The following is a 27811-nucleotide window of genomic DNA, read 5'->3' as shown; positions in this document are numbered from 1 at the left end:
CTGCAGCCACAAAACTAAAGACACTTGCTCCTTGGAAGACTAGTTATGACAAACCTAGAGAATGTATTAAAAAGCAGAGACATCACTTTGTTAACAAAGGTCCATATAGTCAAAGCTACGGTTTTTCTAGTAGTCATGTATGGATGTGAGAGTTGGACCATAAAGGAGGCTGAGCACCGAAAAATTGATGTTTTCAAACTTTGGTGCTGAATAAGCCTCTTGTGAATCCCTTGGACAGCAAGGAGATCAAACTAGGCAATCCAAAAGGAAATCAACCCTGAATTTTCATTGGAAGGACTGATGCTAAAGTTCCAATACTTTGGCCGCCTGATGCGAAGAGCTGACTTATTGGAAAAGACCCTGATGCTGGGAAAGATTGAAGGCAAGAGGAGAAGGAGACAACAGATGATAAGATGATTGGGTGGCATTACTGACTAAGTGGACATGAGTTTAAGCAAACTGCAGGAGACAGAGAAGAACAGGGAAACCTGGCTGCTGCAGTTCATGGGGTCACAAAGAGTCAGACGTGATTTAGCAACGGAAAAACAACAACAACAACAGTCTCTTTATTACATTTTTCTGAATTGTTCTGTTCTCTTCTTTAGGAACAATTATCAGAAATTCCAAGCGTTCATACAATGGACTTCATTCTTTTTTCTCCAAACACAGTTTTCTTTTCATGCATTCAGTATTTTAGCTAGGATAACTTTTCAAGTCTGTTCTCCACACATTAAATTTTCTATAGTAACATCAGTTCTACTCTTTACTGCCTCAAATGTGGACTTATTTAGTATGTTATGTGGTAGGCAGGATAATGTTCCCCCTCAAAGATGCCCAAGTTCTAATTTTTAGAACTTGCGAATGTGTTACCTTATACTGCAAAAGGAACTTTGCAGATGTGATTCAAGGAATAACCTCCTGGACTATCCAACTGAGTCTCTAAATGTTTTAAGTTATCCTAGTTGTGGTCATAAGTGTATCTGACTACAGAAGAATAGTCAGAGAGATGCAATGTTGCTGGCTCTGAAGATGGAGGAATCATCTTTATAAATCAATGAATGTGTGCAGCTCCAGAAGATGGAAAAGGCAAGGAAACATCTCTCCCAGAGGTCCCTGAAAAGAAAGAAGTCCTGCCCATACACTGATTGTAGTTCAGTAAAAGCTATATCAGACTTCTGAAGTACAGAATTATAACATCCTGAATTTGTGCTAGTTACATCAGGAATATAAAACTAATACAATTCTCACATTTTTTTCAGTTTTTTCACTCTCTTTTTGTTCTACCTTATCTTCTTTCCACCGTCACTTAATCATGGCTCTTTTTACACAGAGTTCTCCTCTCTATGTGTTAGATATCAAAGAATTCTATCAAGTGTTCTTCCTTACCTTAAAATTCTTCTCAGATTTTCACAGGTATGCCTGAGTATTCTGCCAATTTCCTTTTTCTTGGCTTTGTGGGATTTTTTGTTGTTGTTGTTTCACTTTATTCATTTCAAATGCTATATTTATCCAGAAAAATTTGGCATTGAAAGAACCTATATAGATCATTTCTACATAATCCAGTGTTTTCCAAATGTGTGCATGTGTGGAGGTTGAGGGAAATATTGAAGAAAGAAGAAGAGAATAAACCTCTACAAACAGACAAAATGAAATCAGGAACTGGGAGATTATTGTTTAAATTATACCTTAAAAAATCTAATATATCCCTGCCCAGAAAGATTCAGTGCTATAGTGAATCACTGTGAATAATGAGAATTTTCATAATATGCAAGCATATTCTTCAGAAAAAAATGGTAGAAAACCAGTAAAAATCTTCAACTCTTGCTATTCTCAAATAAGGAACTTGATGCCTGAAGACATTATAAAATCTAACAAATGATATATCTACTGCAAGAAGCCAGGTCTGAAGCTTTCAATCCAGTGCACTTTCTACCTGGTAGAGGTTATAAACTGCAATCCACAATTAGGATCTGTCACAGGTATCCATATAATTTCTTATACAGATATATATTTGAATGTTTTAAAATTCAAAGTACGTAAAAAATGCTTTGGGATTAAACTATCTTCGTCTTCGCCAAAATTTTAAGGTGTTCAGTCTAACTGGTCTGCTGCTTTTGCAACTTTGTTCTGTAAAATACCATTACAGAAGAACTAAGCTACTTTATTCCTGCTTCATTCTCCATGTTTGGCTTGAAAACCATGAAACTGATAAGATCCTCTCATTTAAGGACTTGTATCCACCTTCTGATTCAATACAACAGAGTTTGTTAAACCACTAAGTACAGAGGATTTATCTATCATTGTCTTTTTAACACTGCAAAACTAAAAAGTAAGCTATGGTGATCTAGTCGCTAAGTCATGTCCCACTCTTGTGACCTGCCAGGCTCCTCTGTCCATGGGATTCTCCAGGCAACAATACTGGAGTGGGTTGCCATTTCCTTCTCCAGTGGATCTCCCCAAACCAGGAATCAAACCCAGGTCTCCTGCATTGCAGGCAGATTCTTTATCTGAGCTACAAGGGAATTAGTAAAAAGTAAGCTAAGAAGAGAGTCCCTTGGACTGCAAGGAGATCCAACCAGTCCATTCTGAAGGAGATCAGCCCTGGGATTTCTTAGGAAGGAATGATGCTAAAGCTGAAACTCCAGTACTTTGGCCACCTCATGCGAAGAGTTGACTCATTGGAAAAGACTCTGATGCTAGGAGGGACTGGGGGCAGGAGGAGAAGGGGACAACAGAGGATGAGATGGCTGGATGGCATCACTGACTCCATGGACGTGAGTCTGAGTTTACTCCAGGAGTTGGTGATGGACAGGACAGCCTGGCGTGCTGCGATTCATGGGGTCGCAAAGAGTCAGACACAACTGAGCGACTGAACTGAGCTGAACTGAAGCTAAGAAGCCGTCTTTTCTTTTTCATGAAAATGTATACCTATTCACTCTATTGTTGCAAAGATACTTAACACTCGAACCATATAAGAAAGGATTAAATGTACATAATAAGTGTGACCAAAACTTAGCTCTTAGGAATCTATGATTCTTTTATGTTCAATAAGGATATATTTAGTCTTAAGAATATCAAATATAATTAAATATATATTGCTATTTTCCACTAATATAATTTTAGTCATTCCGAGAGAATACCAAAAAATAACCATATTCTAAGAAGTATTTTTAAGACCTTCACACTTAAGAGTCAAATCTATTGATATCAAAAACATGGTACATACTCAACAGATGAATAGATAAAGAAGATGTGGTATGTAAATATAAAAGCTTCCCAGGTGGCACTTGGGACAGAATCTGCCTGCCAATGCAGGAGATGCAAGAGGTATTGGTTTGACTCCTGGGTCGAAAGATCCCCTGAAGTAGGAAATGGCAACCTGCTCCAGTATCCTTGCCTGGAAAATTCCATGGACAGAGCAGGCTGGGGGACTACAGCTCATGGGACTGCAGAGATGTGGTGTGCAAGTATACACACACACACACACACACACACACACACATATATATATATATAATAGAATACTATTTAGCCATAAAAAGAATAAAACCTTTCCATTTGCAATAATACAAATGGGCCTAGAAGGTATTATTCTCAGGGAAATAAGACAAATACTGTATATTATCATTTATATGTGGAATCTAAAAAATAAAATGAATGAAAATAACAAATCAGAAACAGACTCACATAGAACAAATTACTGGTTATCAGTGGGGAGATTGGAAGAGAGCAGGGGTATGATAGGGGTAGGGTACTAAGTGGCATGAACTACTATGTATAAAATAAATACAAGGATATGTCATAGAGCATAGGAAATCTACCTAATATTCTATAATAAATTTAAATGGGGTATAATCTACAAAAACTCTGAATCACTATGTTGTATGTGTGCTTAGCCACTATGTCGTGTCCAATTCTTTGTGACCCCATGGACTGTAGCCCACCAGGCTCCTCTGTCCGTGGAATTCTTCAGGCAAGAATACTGGAGTGGGTTGCCATGCCCTCCTCCAGGGAATTGTCCCAAACTAGGGATCAAACCCAGGTCTCCCGCATTGCAGGCAGATTCTTTATTGCCTGAGCTATCAGGGAAGCCCAAGAATACTAGAGTGGGTAGCCTAGCCCTTCTCCAGGGGATCTTCCTGAACCAGGAATAGAACCGGGGTCTCCTGCATTGCAGGCAGATTATTTACCAGCTGAACTACCACGGAAGCCCAGTAGCTTCTAAAACTGATACAATATTATAAAACTACTACACTTAAATTTTAAAGAAAACAAATAAAAATAAGGAAAAAATATGGTACACAGGAACAAAGGCTAGGGGGAAATTTGCTCCAGTTTCATGTTTCTTTGTGGAGGAACTCCACTGGAATAGTTTGGAGATGATTTTGGCATTGGAGTAGAGGAAGGAAATTTTTTACTGAGCTGGTGGACCTCTACATTATACAATATTCATCATCCTTAAACTTCAAGGTCCTAAAAGCCAGTAGCTTTTAAGGATATCCTGTTAATAGTCTGAGCAAACTCCAGGAGATAATGAAGGACAGGGGAGCCTGGCTTGCGGCAATCCATAGGGTTGCAAAGCGTTAGACACGACTTAGTGACTGAACAACAACAATAATTTAACAACATCCCTACATACTTCAAATGGCCCAGAGGTACTATCCAGGATGAAAAACCAGAGGACTAGATTAATAGCCCTGGCCTCAGATCCCACTCTGTATTCACAGCTTCTCAACAGGGAAGTTATCTGATTCAAAGCTGAAATCCACTGGTCCATATTATTTCAATGGGGAGAGATAACCCATTACAAACCTGTAAACACTAGAGGTTTATCTTCTTTTTCTCCCCTCTCTGCCCTAGATCATATAGACCAGTGATTCTAACTGTATCTATCTGTTCCTTAAACTGAAATTTTCTCTCACTGGACTAAAGTCTAGGTTCTGAGACAGGAAGTAGAGCTAGAAAGGGGAAGGAAGTATTAGTACTCAGTTTTGGTCTCCCACTGAAAGCAATGCATCCAGTCAGCTCTGTTGTAATGAACTGGATATTACCAACTCTACCTGTCTGTTTACAAATGCAATAGCTATTATTTACTAAGCCCCTAAAACTCTAATTCCATTAGAACTGTCTCTGTAATCAATTTATCTTTATACTAGTTTTTCTACTATAAATGATGAGTTAAGAAAATAATAGTCAAATACTAAACAGTTTGAATATAACTGTAAGTGCTAAAGAACAATACTCATGTTTATTACAAAACACACATATTTTCCTTTTTCATCATTTTCCCTATCTAATGATAGTATCTACTACTGATGCCCACTTTTATTAATAAAGTTAGATAAAGGTATATTAGCAAACAAAATATTTCTATTTACTGCCTTCCATTTTAATACAGAAATCAGGAAAAGAGCCAAACCAGAGTCAAATACAGTATTTTTTAGCCATGGGAAATTATGTTATAAAGGTCATTCATTTGAATTAAAGAATTCTAGTAACATATTGGAGAAGGCAATGGCACCCCACTCCAGTACTCTTGCCTGGAAAACTTCACTTTCACTTTTCACTTTCATGCATTGGAGAAGGAAATGGCAACTCACTCCAGTGTTCTTGCCTGGAGAATCCCAGGCACGGGGGAGCCTGGTGGGCTTCCGTCTATGGGGTCACACAGAGTCGGACACGACTGAAGTGACTTAGCAGCAGCAGCAGCAGCAGTAGCATATACTAAAAGTAATTTTTTTATTTGTCAAAAATGGACTTTGATAAAAGAGAAAGTTTGTGTATTTAATATTTGTCTAAAAAATACAATTTACCATTTCCCCAAACAAGTTGACAATAATTTCTCTTTTCATTTGCTTAAATATAAGAATATTCTTTGAAAGAATGATCAAATGGCATTTATAATAAAATTCAATTTACATGGTTTTAACAGTCAGCTATCATTTATTGATCATTGGTAGTTCATGTTTGTTAAATACTAAAAAAGTAAACTTTTTTTTTTTTAAAGAAGAAGAAAAAGGATTCATTGAAGACCATAAACTAAGGTAAGCCACAGTAAGATGCATTGTGGAAGACATGGAAGAGACCCAACTCTCCTCCCAGTACTTTTGGATATAAATTACTCAAGTCACATTGGAGTGAGGCAAGATGGGAGAGTAATTTTCTTAACTCTCAAGAAGCTGATCGAAAACAGATGTTCTTTATCCAACATCCACTTATGTTTCGAATTGTGTCTTTTTCTAAGGGGAGAGTCAGTAGTTTCTCTTGGCTTCTCAAAATGGTATATACCACCAAAAAGGTCATCCATCATTGAATTAGAAAGTAATCTGTCCCAATTTTTTCAGGCTATGCATATACTTGAAAAAATCTAGTGATATCAATGGGGAAAAAATGTATGCAGGACATTTCAGGTACTACGTAAGAAGAACTAATACTGAATCAACAACAGAGATCATATAGACCAAAAAAAAGGTTAAACATGTAATCAATAACAGTTTACAATTAGCTCTCCTTACGTTTTATAACCAAAGGGCACATAAGTATCTCCACCTCCCAGATGAGAGAAGTTATGAAGGTTACTGCCCAATGGCAAATATTTCCTAACAGCTAGATTCCTGATTTTAGGTCAATCTTCCTAGTGGTAACAGGCACTACAAGCTTCCTTCTTGGGGATTTACACAGTAAACCTAGCACAAGGAAGTAAAAGCAGACTTTTAGTTTCTTTGTGTTTTCTCTGTGGATTGTTTGCTCTGCTGAATCATTTGAGGCCAGACGATGGGGGCAAAGAAGAGATCTGAATGGTTATCTATGGTTACTATCTCACAGTTAATCATTAAATGGGGCATTGAAGCCAAAGAGGGCTTCAGTTACTTAGTACCAACCACTCTTCTCCATAAGAGGGTCTGAAAGGGAGATCATACATTAATAGGACCTGTCCAAAAATGACTTGCCTCAACTTCCTGAGAAGCTCCTTGAACTCAAACAGCAGCAGCAATCAAAAAGACTTCCAGGTGGAAGAAATCACATCTCCTATCTCCCTTGTCCTAGTCATCCACAGGGACACCATTACCTTGTGGCTTCAAGCATTCACCAAACCCCAGGAAAAGGCTCATTCCCGCCCCACCATCCTGGCAAATAAAGCCACCTCAGGCTGCCTGAAACCCTTCTCTGAACGTGTTCTGATCTGCAGATCCTTGTTCATTTTGGAAGGCGAGGAGCGAAGTGTGCAGAGGAGTAACATGGGAGAGGGAGGCCTGAGTGGGAGCTCTGCACCCACTACATCGGAGAGCAGGACAGCGAAATCAGGGGACGCGAGTTCACTGAGGGCACAAGGGGGGCTAGCCCCAACCCAAGGGGAAGGCCGCGGGGAGGCGGGCCGAGCCCCGCTTCGCAGGGCCGGACGGCCAGGGCCAGACACGCTGGCAGGGCGGGGCCCGCCGTTTCTTAGCAACCGCGGCGGCCACGCCCACCCGCGAGCCCTGCGCCCGCCGCCCCACCCCCACCGCGAGCGCCCCAAGCGCCCGGAAGGCTCCTCACGCACCACCGTTCCTACGGGGTTTCCTGGGCTCTGGAGTCCTCCACTGCCAAAGACCCCTGCGCGCCCACCTCCGCCCAGTACTCCCAAGTGCAGCTCCCAGGGGTGGACCGAGCGTCCCCTAAACGCGCTGAGGGCCCAGTGAGGAACCGCTTTCACCCCCAGACCCCGAGCTTCACGGGCAGGGCCTCCCCAATCCCCTCGCCGCCCCTGCCTGACACACACACACCACACACACACCTCAGTTCAGCCAGCGCAAGGGCCGACCAACTACGTGTCCGGCTGGAAATGTTGCTGTCCACGGTCCTGTCACTCAGGGGAGGGGGCGGGACGAGCCTGCCGGACTCCCAGAGGGCGGCACGGGGAAGAGGCGGGCTCGACGGAAGGGGGCGGGAACAGCTCTAACCTGCGCTCCGATTGGCCAGGCTCTCTGTCTATCCTCTGCTAGAGCCCCCCGACGGAAATGCGCGGGCGATGTGGCCTTTCCTCAACGTTTAAAGGGATTCTCAAGCCCTCACCCCTGTCTAGCAAACTGACTCTAGAAATTGAAAATAAGGACTGCCACTTGTTTTTAAATATAAAACACAGAAATACGTTCTTTTGATTATTGAACTTTTCTCACCTCTCTCACACACACACATTCCCCATCCAAACTCTTTGGGGGACATCCCTGGAGGGAAGGATGAACTGTCTAGGAAAGCAATGTTGTTTGCAGATGCAAGCTTTTAACAGACTGATTAGGAAAGGTTTGGCGATATGTCCAGATTCCCAGTTTTCACACCTTTCACACACACAAAATGGGAATGAAATATTGTTACTAGCTGTCTTTTGCACAGCGTCTGACGATTGAATGATATTTACCTGATAATCCTCACAACGCCCAATGAAAGTTTTATCCACAATCTATGGACAAGGAAACCAAGTCGGAGAGTGACATTCATTCAATTGTCAAAGTGCCTGTAGTCATTATTTGTATGCTGTGGTAAAATGAGATTAAGTATCTTTTTTAAAAACATTACGTGACTTCCATTTTAATTTTTGTCTCATTGAAGTATAAGTCACTTTCCTCTAGGCCAGTTCATCAAATCTTTCAAAACAAACAAGTGCATGAAAACCTTGAGAAAGGAATAGCTTACAAAAGAGACAAGTATAAACAGACTAACTAGAAAATTCTGTGAGATGTCCCAAGATATCAGGGTCAGGAATTGAGTCTAAAATGTAATTCTATTTTCTGTCCTTCTAAATCCTTTGTTGGTCTCCAGTTTCTCTTCCAGAAATAGCTGTAGAGTTAAATGGAATTATCTTAATACTCTTAACCAGATTTGCATGTGTGCAGCTTTAAAATCGGAGAAGGTAATGGCACCCCACTCCAGTACTCTTGTCTAGAAAATCCCATGGCTGGAGGAGCCTGGAAGGCTGCAGTCCATGGGGTCGCTGAGGGTCGGACACGACTCAGTGACTTCACTTTCACTTTTCACTTTCATGGGTTGGAGAAGGAAATGGCAACCCACTCCAGTGTTCTTGCCTGGAGAATCCCAGAAACAGGGAAGCCTGGTGGGCTGCCGTCTGTGGGGTCGCACAGAGTCAGACACGACTGAAGTGACTTAGCAGCAGCAGCTTTAAAATAGTAAAATCCTTTTTCTATATTATACCATAGTATCATATATACCTATATTATTCCAATACCCAGAAGTGTATATCTTGTCAGATATGGTAGTAAGAAATAAAATAAAAACAAACAAAAACAATGCCTTTGGATAAGTGTGTTGAGAGTCAATTAAAATGGCCACCATACTATGATAAAACTGTTGGAGTAAAGGAAACATATTCCAGTTACAAATGATTTTATCCTCTTGATGTACTAAATTTCCAAATTCTTCTGAAAGTTTGCTAGTTATGAATCATTCTGTACGAAAAGTGTTTTCATTTATATAACTCATGATCTGCATTATGTTACTTTAATATTTTAAAAATGTGGTTTTACACTAAAATGTGTTCTGGTTCTAAATTAATAAGTATAGTGTGTAAATAAATACTGTAAGATTTAAATAAAAATGGTGAATTATTTATTTGAATCCTTTTTCAATTGCATATTCAAATCTCAGCAAATGAATATCTGAATATTCTTACACGTTTAAGAGATTTAGTCAGTTAAGTCCCTCAGTCACGTCCCACTCTGTGACTCTGGGGCCTGCAGCATGCCAGGCCTTCCTGTCCAGCACCGATTCCTGGAATTTGCTCAACCTCCTGTCCATCGAGTCAGTGATGCCATCCAACCATCTCAACCTCTGTTGTCTCCTTCTCCTTCTACTTCCAATCTTTCCCAACATCACAATCTTTTTTAATGAGTCATTTCTTTGCATCAGGTGGCTAAAGTATTGGAGCTTCAGCTTCAGCATCAGTCCTTCCAATGAACATTCAGGACTGATCTCCTTTAGGATGGACTGGTTGGATCTCCTTGCAGTCCAAGGGACTCTCAAGAGTCTTCTCCAACACCTCCGTTCAAAAGCATCAATTCTTTGGTGCTCAGCTTTCCTTATAGTCCAACTCTCACATCCATACATGACCACTGGAAAAACCATAGCTTTGACTAGATGGACCTTTGTCACAAAGCAGTGTCACTGCTTTTTAATATCCTGTCTAGGTTTGTTATAGCTTTTATTCTGAGAAGCAAGTGTATTTTTAGATACCTTTGCAATATTAAGTATTATTCTTGAATGTACATCTTTTTTATATCTCATTAACCTAAGTTGCATAATTTTTATGTTAAGGTCATGCATATTTTTTATGAATATTTGTTTTTAGGTTTGTTTTTTGGAATACTGCAGTTTTTTTGCTTTATAGATTGCATTTACTATATGCATTTTATTTTCTAATTGCTTACTATTAATTTGTGGGAAAGATATTGATTTTTGCAAACTGATTATGTATACAGCCATTCAACTTGGTTTAATTTCTTAGCTGCTATAAATGTTTGTTGATTGATTTGAAATTTAGAATCATGTAAAAATAATGATGAACCGTCTTGGAATTTAGAATTATGTATAACTGATAGAGTTGTTTCTCCCTTTCCAATGTATATACTACTTCATTTTTACTATTCCCTTAGCTAGGACCTTTGATATGATGTTGAAGAATAACAACAATAAAGAGAATCTTCATCTTGGCATCAATTCTAATTTGAAATATTTCTGAAGTGTCAGCATTATGATATGATGATCACTTAAATCTTTGGTACTTTACTAAGTTAAGGAGGTTCTACTCCAGATTTGGTTTGTTTTGTTAAATATTTTTATCATGAGTGAATATTTGCTTCTATTTAATGTTTATTATTGTGCATTGAAATGAGCAACAGCATTTTACAGTTGTTACATTAGTAGCTATTCTAATGTGGGAATATATTTTACCCTAGAGAAACATTATTGGTCATGCTTTTTTAAAAATATGCTGCCTAATTTTATTGGTGAATACTTTTTATGTTTTCTGTATCTATTTTGGAAGTACAATTGACATACTGTGGGACATGTGTGTGTTTGCTATCATTGCCCAGTTGGGGAACTGTTCAGTATATTAGGTTAATAAAACAACTTAGGAAACTTCACCTTATTTTCTTTGTTTTGGGAAACTTTGCAGAAAGTTGGGATGTTGTTTATTTCGTAAAGTCTTACCAGAACTCACTATCTAAGGAAAAACCTGGGACTGATATGCCTTCAATTTATTTTGGGGCTAAAAGGTTTAATTCAGTTGTTCTACTTCCTCTTGAACACACTTGAAAATTCACATTTTCTCAAAAGTATATACTTTTTTTTTGGCTTAAAAATTTATGGTCTAATATTGTACATTCTCTTATAATATTTTAAACTTTACTCAATAAATGAATGAACTTGAATTCCTAATGTGTTCTCCTCCTTTTTCATGACCATAGTTTTCAGATTTGTTTATATTAATCTCTCCAAAAATCTTGTTTTTGGTTCCTGTTGTCTGAGGAGCCCTTACAAATTGCTGAGAAAAGAAAAGACGCAAAAGGCAAAGGAGAAAACGAAAGATACACACATTTGAATGCAGCATTCAAAAGAATAACAAGGAGAGATAAGAAAGCCTTCCTCAGTCATCGTTGCAAAGAAAGAGGAAAACAGTAGAATGGGAAAGACCAGAGATCTCTTCAAGAAAATTAGAGATAACAAGGGAACATTTCATGCAAAGATAGGCACAATAAAGGACAGAAATAGTAGGGACCTAACAGAAACAGAAGATATTAAGAAGAAGTGGCAAGAATACACAGAAGAAGTGTACAAAAGAAGATCTTCGTGACCCAGATAACCACAATGGTGTGATCACTCACCTAGAGCCAGATCCTGGAATGTGAAGTTAAGTTGGCCTTAGGAAGCATCACTACGAACAAAGCTAGTGGAGGTGATGGAATTCCAGTTGAGCTATTTCAAATCCTAAAAGATGATGCTGTGAAAGTGCTACACTCAATATGCCAGCAAATTTAGAAAACTCAGGACTGGAAAAGGTCAGTTTTCATTCCAATCCCAAAGAAAGGGAATGCCAAAGAATGCTCAAACTACCACACAATTGCACTCATCTCACACGCTAGTAAAGTAATGCTCAAAATTCTCCAAGCCAGACTTCAACAGTACGTGGACTGTGAACTTCCAGATGTTCAAGCTGGTTTTAGAAAAGGCAAAGGAACCAAAGATGATTGCCAACATCCATTGGATCATCAAGAAAGCAAGAGAGTTCCCAAAAAACATCTACTTCTGCTTTATTGACTACACCAAAGCCTTTGACTGTGTGGATCACAACAAACTGGAAAATTCTGAAAGAGATGGGAATACCAGACCACCTGATCAGTCTCCTGAAAAATCTGTATGCAGATCAAAAAGCAATAGTTAGAACTGGACATAAAACAACAGACTGGTTCCAAATCGGGAAAGGAGTACATCAAGGCTATATATTGTCACCCTGCTTATTGAACTTACATGCAGAGTACATCATGAGAAACATTAGGCTGGATGAAGCACAAGCTGGAATCAAGATTGCAGGGAGAAATATAAGTAACCTCAGATACACAGACAACACCACCCTTATGGCAGAAAGTGAAGAACTAAAGAGCCTCTTGATGAACATGAAAGAAGAGAGTGAACAAGTTGGCTTAAAACTCAACATTCAGAAAACTAAGATAATGGCATCTGGTCCCATCACTTCATGGTGAATAGATGGGGAAACAGTGGAAACAGTGACAGACTTTATTTTCTTGGGCTCCAAAATCACTGCAGATGGTGACTGCACCCATGAAATTAAAAGATGCTTGCTCCTTGGAAGAAAAGTTATGATCAACCTAGACAGCTTACTAAAAAGCAGAGACATCACTTTGCTGACAAATGTCCATCTAGTCAAAGCTATGATTTCCCCAGTAGTCATGTATGGATGTGAGAGTTGGATCATAAAGAAAGCTGAGCACTAAAGAATTGATGCTTTTGAACTGTGGTGTTGGAGAAGACTCTTGAGAGTCCCTTGGACTGCAAGGAAATCCAACCAGGAAATCAGTCCTGAATATTCATTGGAAGGACTGATGCTCAACCTGAAGCTCCAATACTTTGGCCACCTGATGCAAAAAACTGACTCATTTGAAAAGACCCTGATGCTGGGAAAGATTGAAGGCAGGAGGAGAAGGAGATGACAGAGGATGAGATGGTTGGATGGCATCACCGACTCAAAGGACATGAGTCTGAGTAAACTCCGGGAGTTGGTCTGGACAGGGAGGCCTGGCATGCTGCAGTATATGGGGTTGAAAAGAGTCAAACATGACTGAGTGACTGAACTAAACAGAACTTATATTACATGAACTTTTGATCACTCAATGATGGTTGGAAAGAAACTTCCAAGATCCATTTCACAGAAAATCCTTATTTTAAACACTTCAGTGCTTATTAAATAAGTCTTTATTTAGTAACACTTTGACTATTTGGCTTGACTCTTATCCAACTTAAAAAATAATTATTATTGTCCATTTATTTATCTCTTTTCCTTATTAGATAGTGAGCTTCTTATGGTTAGGGTCCATGTCTTACTAATTTTCACAGTCTGTCACACGGTAAGCTATAATATTAATAAATAATACATGCTATTGGAAGGAATGAGGGAAATGGGAAGGAAGGTTGCAAGGGCAGGAAAGAAGAGCCGACTTGAACAAGATAAAGGAGTTAAAATAGGGTTTTCAGACATGAAAGTTCAATAAAGATTTTACTTCTGTGCATGAATTTGATTTTTAAATTGTGTGTGGTCCATAATATAGAAGTATCTCCGAAATTACTCAACATACAATAAAACTACAGAATATAAATATGTTGTTAAGCAGGTGCTGTCAGTGTTTGTAGGTGCTAATTTTTACATGTCCTTTTGTAACATTATTCATGCAGTTCTGTGCTTCCCGCCACAAAACAATCCATTTTTCTTAAATAATAATAATCGCTAGCAGCCCAACTATAATAAACAACCCTACAATAATGTCAGTATGTGCCCATACAGAGGAAAGAGAAAGGATTACTTCAGAAAACAGATGTCAGCTTCAAGCTTCCAAGGATTTATTATAAACAGAAATGAGTAAAGAACATGAAAAATACTTTGGCAGTGTTATTTGAATACAGAGCTAATGAAAGGCTATATTCACCATCAAATATATGCTAACAGCCAAATTGCCAGAAAATCTACTGTTTCATGAGTGGTCTATGCCAAAACACAGACTACAATTATACATAAAAAATGGTTAAACAAAATGTGGAACAGCAGGATTAACTTTCTACTGGGAAATCTGTTTCAGTATAATTGCACTCTGTTGTGACAAATAGGAAATATATGCAAATAATGAATTAGAAATCAATTATGGATAAATAAATAATGTTACAGAAAAAAAGATATTGTAAGATTAAAATTTGTGAATTAGCCATTATTGTGAAGAACTTTTTTCTCTTTGCTATTCATTTCAATCAAGTAACAATATATATGTAAGCCCATTATAGCTTACTCTGAAAATTCTTTTAACTTTTTTCATTCAAATTATTTTGCTATGTAAACAAAATACTAGGAATAAGTTTTAGCATTTTCATTGGAAAAATTTAATATTTTTAAAGACATATGCCATCTAAGAAATGTTTTAAATAAAATAAATGTTTTATGTTTTGCAATTTTGTGAATCTTACTACTTGATTTTGTTTGTTTGAAATTGTTATTGATGTTTTGAGTAACAATCAAGTGATACCATAAAAAATAACTTTATAACTTTTAATTACATGTATTTCAAGTATCAAGACTATGCAAGAATACATTGTTTAGAGGACCCTGCTATAATACATAATAGTGTGGGGCGAGATGCTACATTTATTTTAAGAGAGGGGAAAAAAAAAAAACCTGTATTTCATTTGTTACACTGCTAACTTCACTTTAGGTAATTGCATTCAGCTTTATTATTGCCCAGAGCAATAACTGATTGTTAGTTATTGAAGTCTGAAATGATTTTCTCATTTCCCAGGGGACTCTAGAGATTTACATCGTGCACAGCAGTAACTAATAGATGTAATCTGGTCATAATGTAGCTATACAATGTGTTATTTACTTGTGGAGAACATAGATGTTCAACATTTTAACATTTCCTCAAGAAGAATGGGATAGTTCATTCAAGATATAAATATTAACTGTATACTGCTCTACCAAAAATTGACCAGAAATATTTTGTTAGAATTTATAAAAAGTATGCATATATATGGACATGAAGTAATATATAAAGAGGTTTTTATCTTTTGTGATTTTTTATTTTTATTGAAAGACTTTTGAAAAAGTATATTATTTTAAAAAACCCTCTCCAAAATTCCAGCATATTTCTAAATTATAACATCTAATATATAATCAAAGAAAAACAATACTGCAAAATAAATATAGTATGTGGTTATTCTGCAAAAATATTTTTTATTTTTTAAATGGGCTATTTTTCCCATTATATCTTTTTAGTTTTATCGTTTTACTAAACCCTCACTCAGAAAGTTAGACAAGCATAAGCTTTCTCAGCTTGCTTTTCATATTAATTTGAGGCCGAATGTTTGAATAAAGGTCTTGGAACCCTAATTAGCAATAACACACACATAAACCCAGAACAGCAGAGAAACATACAATTTTTTACCAAAATCTTCACTTTCACTGTGCAGAAGACTGTCTTTGTTTGACATGAGGGCATTGGTATGTTCTCATTCTTTGCAAGATGTACATGTGATGCAAATTTATTGCATATGATTCTTGAATAAATAAAATTCTAATGGTAGCATAGTGTAATAGGGGCAAATGTTTTATTAAAGGAGATTTTTCTTTTCTTTTTTTTCTATCCAGCTGATATAAATGTTTTATGAAGGTTTCAGAGTATTCCTCCTGGAAACATTATGGAGCCTGTACTTCTCACAAAGCAGGAGAGATTTTTGCATCTTACTCCCATTAACCCTAATGAATGTTTCCCACAAAACACCTTATATATCAGAAACAAAAACATCTTTTTTTCCAAATAAAACTTAAAACAAAACTTCCTTTAGCTATGCAAACATATATATATATATACCTCAGATCTTAATTTATTATGTATACTATACCCTAAAAACATATTAATTCTTCTACTAATTCTGGAAATCCTCACAGAAAACTAGTGATCTACAAGGCTTCTCAGCAAAGATTTAATAGCATAGAGCTTTAGTGAGGACTCATATTACACAGATTATAAAATATGGTATAAAGTATCATTATAAATAATTTAAACTAGAGTACAGCCATCACAATAAATGAACAAAGTATATTTTCCAAAGTAGCGCCCCTTATTTAAAACAAAATGCTGCCCACTTTCTAATTCAAAAAAGATCAATTTTTTTTTTTCACTTTTCTGTGTGCCTTCTGGCATTGATCTCACTGAGAGATTTTAAATCAGGGGATATTTTAATATTCTAAATAGAAATTATTCAGTGTGACATGATAGAAAAGAGAGTATGAGATGCATATTTGGCTTCATTACCAATTTAGCTTTTCTAAACTAGTCTTGGAGAGACAAACCTACCAACAATGAAGAGAAGCGTTCTTGTAATTTTAATCTCGCTGAGATGTAACGCAGAGAATTTACAAAATGAACCTTGCAAATATTTCACTTACATAGAGACTCAATACAGCTTAGAAATACTTTGAAATTCAGGCCTTGTTTCTGAAATGTGAATCCAATCCCTATGATCTGGGCAAGGCAATGGCCTGATGCAGATTGGGAAAGACTTCCTGAAAGAAGACATGCCTGAGCTGAGTCCTAAAAGCTGGTGTCAGACCAAAGGCTTCGGGCATGGGGCTGGGGGTGAGCTGAGAACAGGCAGGTATTTATGGCAGAATATTCAACAGACGCAAAGGCAGAGAGCAGAGTACGCTGTGCGTCGGAAACGGAACGACGGCTCGAGCAATGTCAGAAGGCCGCAAAGGAAGTCCGGACACAGAGGGAAAGGGGGAGAAATTTGTTGCGTTTATATGATACAAAATTATACAGTTATTATAGACAAACTGGCTAAACATAGATTAGCATGAATAAAATTTAATAGCAAAATTCAGTGGAAAAGAAACACCCAATTGAATATATATCATATAGTTTTTGCTCTTCTTATTCAGTAGCTCAGTCATGTCTGACTCTTTATGACCCCATAGACTGCTGCACACCACGCTTCCCTGTCCTTCACCATCTCCTGGAACTTGCTCAAACTCATCTCCATAGAGTCGGTGATGCCATCCAGTCATCTCATCCTATGTCATCCCCTTCTCCTCCTGCCCTCAATCTTTCCCAGCATCGGGGTTTTTCCAATGAGTCAGCTCTTCGCATCAGGTGGCCAAAGTATTGGAGCTTCAGCTTCAGTGGCAGTCCTTCCAATGAATATTCAGGACTGATTGCCTTTAGGATGGACTGGTTGGATCTCCTTGCAGTCCAAGGGACTCTCAAGAGTCTTCTCCAACACCACAGTTCAAAAGCATCAATTCTTCAGCGCTCAGCATTGTTTATGGTCCTACTCTCATATCCATACATGACTACTAGTAAAAGCACAGCTTTGACTAGATGGACCTTTGTCAGCAAAGTAATGTCTCTGCTTTTTAATATACTGTCTAGGTTTGTCATAGCTTTTTTTCCAAGGACCAAGAATCTTGTAATTTCATGGCTTCCATCACCATCTGCAGTCATTTTGGAGCCTAAGAGAATAAAGTCTGTCACTGTTTCTATTGTTTCACCAACTATTTGCCATGAAATGATGGGACCAGATGCCATGATCTTGGTTTCTGAGTGCTGAGTTTTAAGCTAGCTTTTTTACTTTCCTCTTTGACCTTCATCAAGAAGCTCTTTTAGTTCCTCTTCACTTTCTGCCATAAGAGTGGTATCACCTGAGGTTATTTACATTTCTCCTGGCAATCTTGATTCCAGCCTGTGTTTCATCCAGCCCAGCATGTCACATGATGTACTCTGCATATAAGTTAAATAAGCACAGTGACAATATACAACCTTCATGTACTCCTCTTTCTATTTGGAACCAGTCTATTGTTCCATGTCCAGTTCTAACTGTAGCATCTTCACCTACATACAGGTTTCATATGACATGTGGAACATGTGTAAAGTTTAAAACTACATAAATGTATACTCAATTTTTTATGGTTATACACAAATGTAGTTAAAAAACAAAAGACCACAGACCAGAAGAATATGCACTAATATTAGAAAGCTATTGCTCCTGGAAGATTGGAAGAGAAATATTACTCAGAGTATTTGACAGGTCCCAATAATTGACTCTCTCCTTTACTAACCTCAGGATCAATTAACAAAAAAATGAAAAACTGAAGAGAAAAATATTGCCTCTATTTTGATGAAGTCTAGGTTGAGGACTGCGGTGTAGAGATACAGAAAAATTGATTTCATAATACTGAAAATAAACTTGGACAAAGGTGTCCACACTCTCACTAGCAGCTTTGGACATAAGTTTATGTATGTCAAAAGATCATAAGTATGTAAATAGATCATTCTTGGAGGGTGAAATCTTGTAGGGTCTTTCTCCCTGTAAAATTGTTGTGCTGTGGGAGAGCAATATTGTGATTTTACTGTCTGAAGGGGAGGAGCTGAATGCCCAAACCCTGTTTTTTCTCTCAGATTCACCAAAATAAACAGCCCATCCTCAGAAAAGAGAGAAGTGTTTGGAGAGGCCAGTATTGCTACGCTAATGACAATGACCTCTATGTCTAAGGAGACAGCACCAGTAAGCAGTAAGATTTCCTCTCTAGAAGATTTAAAAATAGCTTACAAAGAATGCAAACTTCCCATTTGCAGCAACTGCAATCTGTTTTGCTCCCTGAAAAATCCTAAACACCAAGAAGAACTGCTGCCCCACAGCAGGTGCTCAAAAATACTTGCTGAATGAATGAAGACCTTATTTTCTTTAAAAAAAAAAAATGTTCTGAAGAAAGCACCACTTGATGTTAACACTTATTTATTTTTGATGAAGAATACCTGTGTATTGTGATACTTGTTTGATTCTTCTATAAGTTTGGAATTTTTCCGTACATAAAGTATGAGGCTAGAGATAATCTTAGCAGTAAAGGTAGACAAAGAACAGATCTTGAAGACACTCAAATGCCTTGTAGATGGGTTAAGTTCTAAGAACAACTGACAATAATTTATTGAAGCCACACCGCTTCTGAACTTAATGAGTCTAGGTCCATTTCCTGGATTAAGGATCACCTGGAACAGAAATGAGGAGAAAGAAAAGAAATCTGGTAAAGGAAAATAAAAAATTGGCAAAGGCTATAGTACTATTTTTGCATCCTTCCTGTTTTGATATGTTTTGATGGAAAATCCCTCGTGATGGATATCATGAATGGAGAGGAATGTTGCCCCAAAGCATCTGATTTCAGACAAAAATACTGTCAATGTAGCCAAAGCCCAGTTTGTATGTGGCTTACGTCTGCTTCAGAGTTTCTTCTAATATCCAAGATTCTAGTGGTGGTAGGAGAAATAATCTGATCATTAAAGAGAGTTTTGTGTTTTTTTTAACCCCAAAGACAAGAAAGGCAGGTTTTTATAGTAAAATGAGTTGAATAAAATGTGTGCCTTTGACAATTTCTTTTATTCTTGCCTTTCAAGTAAACTTAAAGGTGCTTGAGTGAAGGCTCACTGGCATTGTATTTAACAGTTTTCAGAGTCCTGATACTACATAGAGATCCTGCTCTCCACAACACACACACACACAATTGTATGGATAGCCTTGCTCACTTCTGCTTTCCTCAATTGTGAGAGCTCAAAATGGATCTGGCATCAACTTAACCAGAGTCAGCTTCCCTTCCACAAGTTGAGGAACACAAAATCTCATAGTACTAATACAAGATGGGCAGAGACATTATATATATATATATATATATATATATATATATGTAATGTGTGTTTAGTCACATGTGAGTCTCTGCGGTCCCATAGACTGTGGCCCTCCAGGCTCCTCTGTCCATGGAATTTTCCAGGAAAAAATATTGGAGCTGGTTGCCATTTCCTACTCCAGGGGATCTTCCTGACTCAGGAATCAAACCCACATCTCTTGCGTCTCCTGCTCAGATTCTTTACCACTAACACCACCTGGGAAATATATATATATGTATGGAGAAGGCAATGGCACCCCACTCCAGTACTCTTGCCTGGAAAATCCCATGGACGGAGGAGCCTGGTAAGCTTCAGTCTATGGGGTCTCGAAGAGTCAGACACGACTGAGCGACTTCACTTTCACTTTTCACATCCATGCACTGGAGAAGGAAATGGCAACCCACTCCAGTGTTCTTGCCTGGAGAATCCCAGGGATGGCAGAGCCTGATGGGCTGCCGTCTCTGGGGTTGCACAGAGTCGGACACGACTGAAGTGACTTAGTAGTAGTAGTAATATGTATATACATATACACAAAAGATTTTTTTAACAATTAAAATTAGTGAACTCTTGGTTAATAACAAAATTTTGGGGAAAGTACTTTGGGTGGTGTAATGTGTATATGTGTTTAGAGTCTGAAAATAAGGGAGAAAAACCCAACCTTTCTAAAAATTAATCCTCAGCATCAATTTTGTTAGATGTTTCTTATGTTTTTTCTTCTTCTTCCTGAACTGTTGACCACCAAGATATTTAAAGATTGAAAGAAAACTCTATTTCCTCAGCAGGATTACATAAGGAAGCAAAATTTCCACTAAAGTCAGGATGATCTATTCATTTAAACATTTCTCTTTAGAAGCTCCTAAAGTGGTGATATAGAGAATGGGCTTCTGGACCCAGGGTGCCTTTATAAAATCCTAGCCCCAGCACTCCCTAGCTGCAAACTGACCTTGAGCAAATAATCAAACCTCTCTACAGCATAATTTTCTCAACTATAAGTAGGGTGTTTTAATATTTGCTAACTCACTGGGCTGGAATGTTAAATAAGCTAATATATCAAAATAACTTAGCAGAGTGTATAACATATTAATCAGTCAATAAATGTTGGCAAATGGGTTACTGACATTTTAAATTATTAATAACAATTTACATGACCTTGCCCATTTGCAGCATGTCTATTGATAAGTGTGTACTACCAAAATACATAGGCAACAAGAAAACATTGAATAGCTAACACATTGATTTGAGTTCATGGTTCTTGACCTCCCCTTTTAGTTAATTCAGTGAGGCAACTAATTGTTTCATTTTGTGTTGATAAAGCTTCATCTGGTAAATCCCTCAAGATTTAAATCGTATTTTTAGTACATCCATTTTATTTAATGACAGATATTGACTATTGGCAGTAGCAACAGCGTTAGTCACTCAGTAGAGTCCGACTCTTTGCGATCCCATGGACTGTAGCCCCCCAGGCTCCTCTGTCCACAGAATTCTCCAGGCAAGAGTACTGGAGTGTGTTGCCATTCCCTTCTCCAGGGGAATCTTCCTACCCTAGGGATCGAACCCAGGTCTACTGCATTGCAAGCAGATTCTTTACCATCCAAGCTACCAGGGAAGCCTCTTACGTTTTTTCAAAGTTGTTTGATGCAAAAGATAATGTACTTGCTTCTGGTTTCAATTTTGTCTGCATGTTGTTCATGTTTCCTGAGAAAACTGAAGCTCCTAGAGAATAATCCCCTCTTTTATTGCATAGAGTGCTCACATCAGCATATGAGAAGTTACATTATACCCTGAAAGTGTTAGAAGAAAGAATTAGTAATTTAATAAGTGGCCCGAAGTGAGGACTTCAGGCAGCAGATTGGTCCTGGGTGGTCATGTTCTCTTACCAACTGACTCTGCAGTCTTGGCCACCGTGATGTATCAGTTGGACATCTAACTTCAGGGTGTCCGGAGGCTTCTGAGGAGGGGTGAAGTCAGAGTCTTCCTTCACAGTAACACTGATTCCCAGTCTTCCTCTTGGTTGGGATTAGACTGGGAGACACATTGAGAGGTAGCTTGTTGGTGGTGGAAGTGGAGGGGAAAACATACCTGAGTGAGCCCATTCGAGGCAGAAGCTGGAAGCTGAATGGGAGGGACAAAGAGCAGGGGTGGAGCCCAGGCAGCTGAGGAAACAAGGCGACAACCTGCATTCGCATCAAGCCTACATTCCAGTTGCCACAAGGTTTGGCTGTTTGGTCTTTCTTATTCTTGTTTAAAACACCTTTTTTTTTTTTTTTTGTCTGGCTTTCCTTGAGGATTGGCTAAGATTCCTGTTTCCCTTATTTTTATAAGATTCCCTGTAGGAGGTAACCTGAATGAATACTTGTTCCTTCCAAACAAAAGAACCTATATAAGAACCAAAATAACAGAAAAAATTGTTAACTTTGGGACTTAAAATATGTACCATATTAATGTAGTTTATTAGTGCAGCAACATTCAATAATGAAAAAATGCCTTTGTAGGATTTTAATACTGGACAATCTTTTACATTCTATAGCAAGATTTTTTGTTTGTTTTCCATGCCTAATCTATAGGGGGAAATGTATGAGTTTATTTCCATAAACAGTTCATATTTTGAGCACTTGTATAGATATAATGCGTTAGGGATTTATGCTAATTTCATATAGCAATATTAAAATAATTAGCATAGCTTTATTTTAAAATAATATTCTTATTATTGTTCATATTATAGAAGTTTAAGGATATAGAATTCTTTTAAAAAAATCCTTTGGGCTTTAACTTTTACATAACGAAAATGATTAGTCTTTTCAGCTATTACACAGTATGCATTTCCTGTGACAATTAAGTAATTTAACTGTTGATGATAATTTCGATATTCACGACCTTTGATGTTGAAGTATTGAAAGCACAGTAAAATCTGTCTTTGCATGCCCTTTCTTTTGTGCATTTAAATATGAAGCAGTGGGCTTGTGCCACTTTATTCTGATGGAGGTAGAGGGGAGATGGAAGTGGAAGTCTGCCACTGAATTTGAATTATGTAGGGAACATAGCCGTGTTGTACTCTCTTGTCAATATCTCCTTCCAGCTGGTGCTGACATAATTAGGCACATCAAGCACAGAAGAAGACATTTTAAATTCAAAGCACTGTTCCAAGTCCTGTGAGCGGCTATGAAAGGTGCCTGAAGTAATCAATAACACATGGGAAGGTATGCAGTTGTAGTAGGTTATCCACCCACCTTGGGCCTATTATAAGACATAAAGAAGTAGAAAAGCCAAGATTGTTAACTTCTTCAATGTAGCCTTGTTTAAAGAGTTTGACTTATTAGAACTGTATTTTCTTTAAAAAATCTTTTGGGCTTTAACTTTTACATAACAAAAATGATTAGTCTTTTCAGCTATTACACAGTATGCAATTCCTGTGACTATTAAGTAGTTTAACTTAGAATTGAATCTTTCATCACAGGCATAATGCAGATAAATGTAAACTAACTGAGACCAGAAACTTTAACTTCCATTGTTTTCTACCATACCCCCACAGGGTATGTGTCAGCTAGTAAGTGATCAATAAGTTATTGTCAAACAGAATGTATATGTAAATGGAGAATCCTGGTCTTACTTATCCTTATTAGTCAAGTGGGAATACAGTGTACATTATGGGATTGTTATGTGGATTAGAAATAAATTAGATAAAGCCTCAAAGCATCTGTAACAGAAACTGATGGTCCATAAAGTAGGAGACTCATACAAACATATAATTGAAATTTTAATGGAGTATGGTATACATTTTGGCTTTTAAAAATATGTCCCTTGGGATGGACATGTACACATTGCTATATTTAAAATGGATAACCAACAAGGATCTACTGTAGAGCATATGGAACTCTGCTCAATGTTATGTAGCAGCCTGGATGGGAGGAGAGTTTGGGGGAGAATGGATACATGTATATGCATGGCTGAGTCCCTTCACTGTTCACCTGAAAGTATCACAACATTGTTAATCTGCTACACTCTAATACAAAATAAAAAACTTAAAAAATATATGTCCCCCACTGTCTTGTTTGACTTCCATTGCCTCTTCTCTCACCAGCTCCTTTCTCTTCATTCCTTTCCAGCCCTCTACATCCTAAACATTTGTTTGGCAGAGCAGTTTAATTATCATTTTAAAGCTGATCTTCAAAGCTCATGACTTGAGGGTCTCAGATGCCACTCTAAAAGGTTTCTCAAAGTGTATTTCTAAACCAAGGCACTTATCTTCCAAGAAAAATTTTGGTGTCAGCTGAGATTAATTTTCCACTCACTTCATATATGTAATTTCCACCGTCATTCATAGAAAGTTCTGTCACAGTTGAAAAAATACACCATATGAAACAAGGTCTGTAAATACCTTCCTAAAGCATGGAGGAGTATACATTACGTTTTTGATCCTAAAGAATGAAAGAATCTAAACGGTGGTTTTCAGCCACAAGGTAGAATTCCAAGGAGTCTCTGAGAGAAGAGAGGTTGACTGTAGAGTCTCTAAGCTCTCAAAAATAAACATTTTATTAGCTTAATATATAAATACTTCTTTGGGGGAAAAAAAAATCCATGCTTAAAGGAAAAAAAAAATTGAAAGCTGGAGGAATAATCAGAAAAATGCTGCCCAATAAAAATTCTATGGCATATGGGTGGGGACTTGACCCTGCCTACTGCAAGCTGGCACAAGCCCTAAGCCCCCACAGGCTAAAGAGCCAATTGCATAGGAAGGTGAGCCCACCCTCCCGCTGACCGATAGCCACTGCATCAGGCACAGCATTGCAGCCAACGAGACTGAAAAGCAGCCCACCTTATCTGTGCAGCCACAGTAACTGGTCCCACAAAACCAGAACTGCAGATGGAGCCCACATAGAATAACTCTGGTGACCAGAGGCGAGTGTACTGCTGTGCCTAATAGGGCACCTTCTCCAATTTCAGAAAATGAAAACAACTTACCTAACACACAGAAATTAACACAGAGAACAGGTTAAAATTAGGATGGAGAGGAATAAATTTCAAATGAAGTAATAGGAGATGATTTCAGGAAAGGAACTCAAAAAAGTGGCAGTAACAAATACCTAATAAAGAATCCAAGGCAATGATCATAAAGATTGCCAAGCTCAAGAGTGGAGTGGATGAACACAGTGAGAATTCAACAAAGGACTAGAAAATATAACAGCTGAAGAATATAATAACCAAAATAATAAAAAAAAAACTAGAAGGAATAAATAGTAGATCAAATGAAATAGAAAAAAAGGAATCAGTGATCTGGAAGACAGAGTAGTGGAAATCACCCAAGCTGAATAGAAAAAAAATTTTTTCTAAATATTTGAAAATGAGGATAGTTTAGGAAATTTCTAAGACATTAAGCAAGCTAATAATGAATTATAAGGATCTCAGAAGGACAAGAAAGAAGGGGCAGAGAACTTATTTGAAGAAATAATACCTGACAACTTTCCTAAATTAGAGAAGAAAATAGATAGCTCCAGGGGCATAGAAAGCACAAAACAAGAGGAACCCGAGGAGGTCCACACCAAGACGTGATGAGAAGACATTTCAGTCATGTCCGAGCCTTTGTGACTCTGTAGACTGTAGCTCACGCACTCCTTTGTCCGTAATATTCTCCAGGCAAGAATACTGGAGTGGGTTGCCTTGCTCTCCTCCAGAGACTCTTCCTTGCCCCAGGGATCTAACCTGCATCTCCTGTGGCTCCTGCATTGTAGGCAGATTCTTTACCCCTGAGCCACTGGGGAAGTTCCCACACTAAGACACTTTATGACTAAAATATCAAAAATTTAAAGATAAAGAGACAATCTTAAATGCAGCAAGAGAAAAGGAGCTAGTTATATTATGTGCAAAGGAATTATGAATAATTTATAACATGATGAGTTTATTTTTTAGCAGAAATTTTGCAGGCCAGAAAGGAATGGCATAATATATTTAAAATCCTTGGCAGAAAAGCTATGACAAACATAGACAGCATATTAAAAAGCAGAGACACTACTTTACCAACAAAGGTCCATATACTCAAAGTTATGGTTTTTCCAGTAGACATGAATGGATATGAGAGTTGGACCATACAGAAAGCTGAGTGCCAAAGAATTGATGCTTTTGAAGTGTAGTGGTAGAGAAGACTCTTGAGAGTCCCTTGGACTGCAAGGAGATCAAACCAGCCAATCCTAAAGGAAATCAATCCTGAATATTCGTTGGAAGGATTGATGCTGAAGCTGAAGCTCCAATACTTTGGCCACCTGATGCAAACCACTGACACATTAGAAAAGACCCCAATGCTGGGAAAGATTGAGGGTGGGAGGAGAAGGGGACGACAGAGGATGAGATGGTTGGATGGCATCACCAACTCAACATACGTGAGTTTGAGCAAACTCTGGGAGATGGTGAAGGACAGAGAAGCCTGTCATGCTGCATCCATGAGGTCTCAAAGGGTCCAACATGACTGACTGACTACACAACAACAACAACAACAAAACTGTGTGACATATCTGAAAATGAAATCACCTTTATCTTTGCTTTCACAGCATAATTTTCCCCTGCAAGTGGTCTGCTTGAAAACAGGGAGTTCTCCAATGAAGGGCTTTTGTTTATATCGAGAATTACATAGTTCACAGTCTCTAAAATGTTATTTGTTACTGTTAACAAGCAGGGTTGTTGTTTGTTATTCTAGTAATATATCCATTTAACAAGAGTGCCTGGTGAATGCTTAGCAAAGTATAATAGATATCATTTCTTTACAACATCAAAGTATTATTATGCACAAAACAGGCACTTAACCTAACACATAAAATTTCAGAATCCAGAGTCTAAGAGACATAGCACCTATAAGATACAAGATACTTAACAAGAATTTGATGACTGAAGGTGCAATGAAATTATACTATGAAATTCATAATTACCTTGAGAAGGCATATTATACTGGACCTTTTCAGAGGTCTTATACCCCTGTACAGTAGAATAAAGTTAAACTTATCTACCCAAAAATCTTTACTCAAAATGATGTATTTTTAAGTAAATAAAAAGTTGAGAACCTAAAAAATATGAATAGTGATTTAGCCACATTACATTTCAAAAAATTTTCTGCTTTGAGTAGATACATTTGGTTTCATTTTTATGAATTTTTATATTTGATTTTTTAAGACTGTTTTCTGTAGTTTAATCTTTGTGGGTAATATAAAACCCAGAGTACAAACCACACACTTAATGATGAGATTTCCTTGAAACCAAAAATGAAATTCTTGTAAAGCACAGGGCATTTTAACCTGACTTAAAAACATCTGATATTTCTGTTTTCAGCTAACTATATAGCTTTATAAACTGTTTCCAATAAGATCATATTCTATTAAGTTTAACAAGAAAAATTAATAAAACAAAACCATAATTTTAGAAACAGATGGTACTAAGTCCTTTTTTCCAGTCATGACATATAATACCAAGGTGTTTTATAATAGTAACTGAGGCAGAAAACTATAGTGATATTGTGGTTTTAAAATAATTCTTGTTTCAGTTCTATAGACATTTGAGAGACTGAGAGAGTGTCTATTATCACAATAAAAACTCAAGAGTACTGAAATTGACCCCTACATTTACACACAATTTCCTGAAATCTTATAAATCACCTGTAGTACCTTTTTCACTTCCCTCCTGAAAGACCACTGAGGAATTAACTACAGGGTTTTAAAAATTGAAGGAATGTTTCAGCACTACAGTATTTGCACAAGCCATCAGATGCTACCCAGGTTTGGGAGACAGGCTTTTATTAAGTATTTGTTGTCTGGCCTATTTTAGGTCTTGCTGTATAGTTTGATACT

The 27811-nt window shown here is 37.6% G+C and overlaps 1 protein-coding gene across 5 annotated transcripts in view; it reads right to left on the bottom strand.

The window, feature by feature from the left end:
- The window catches only part of TRIQK (triple QxxK/R motif containing), a 117131-nt gene extending 109220 nt beyond the window's left edge, over positions 1-7911 (bottom strand). For 3 of the 5 annotated variants that reach the window (XM_061439388.1, XM_061439389.1, XM_061439391.1), the window contains exon 1: positions 7775-7911. The gene's annotated coding sequence lies outside the window, so the exon portion shown is untranslated. The remainder of the gene's footprint in view (positions 1-7774) is intronic. The other 2 variants (XM_061439386.1, XM_061439387.1) reach the window with 1 other exon arrangement.
- Between the last annotated feature and the right edge of the window lie 19900 nt (positions 7912-27811).

This window comes from Bos javanicus, chromosome 14, assembly GCF_032452875.1.
Source record: "Bos javanicus breed banteng chromosome 14, ARS-OSU_banteng_1.0, whole genome shotgun sequence".
In the NCBI taxonomy this organism is placed as follows: Eukaryota; Metazoa; Chordata; class Mammalia; order Artiodactyla; family Bovidae; genus Bos; species Bos javanicus.
Note: the sequence above shows the minus strand (reverse complement) of the source record. Positions and strands in the feature narration are given on the sequence as shown.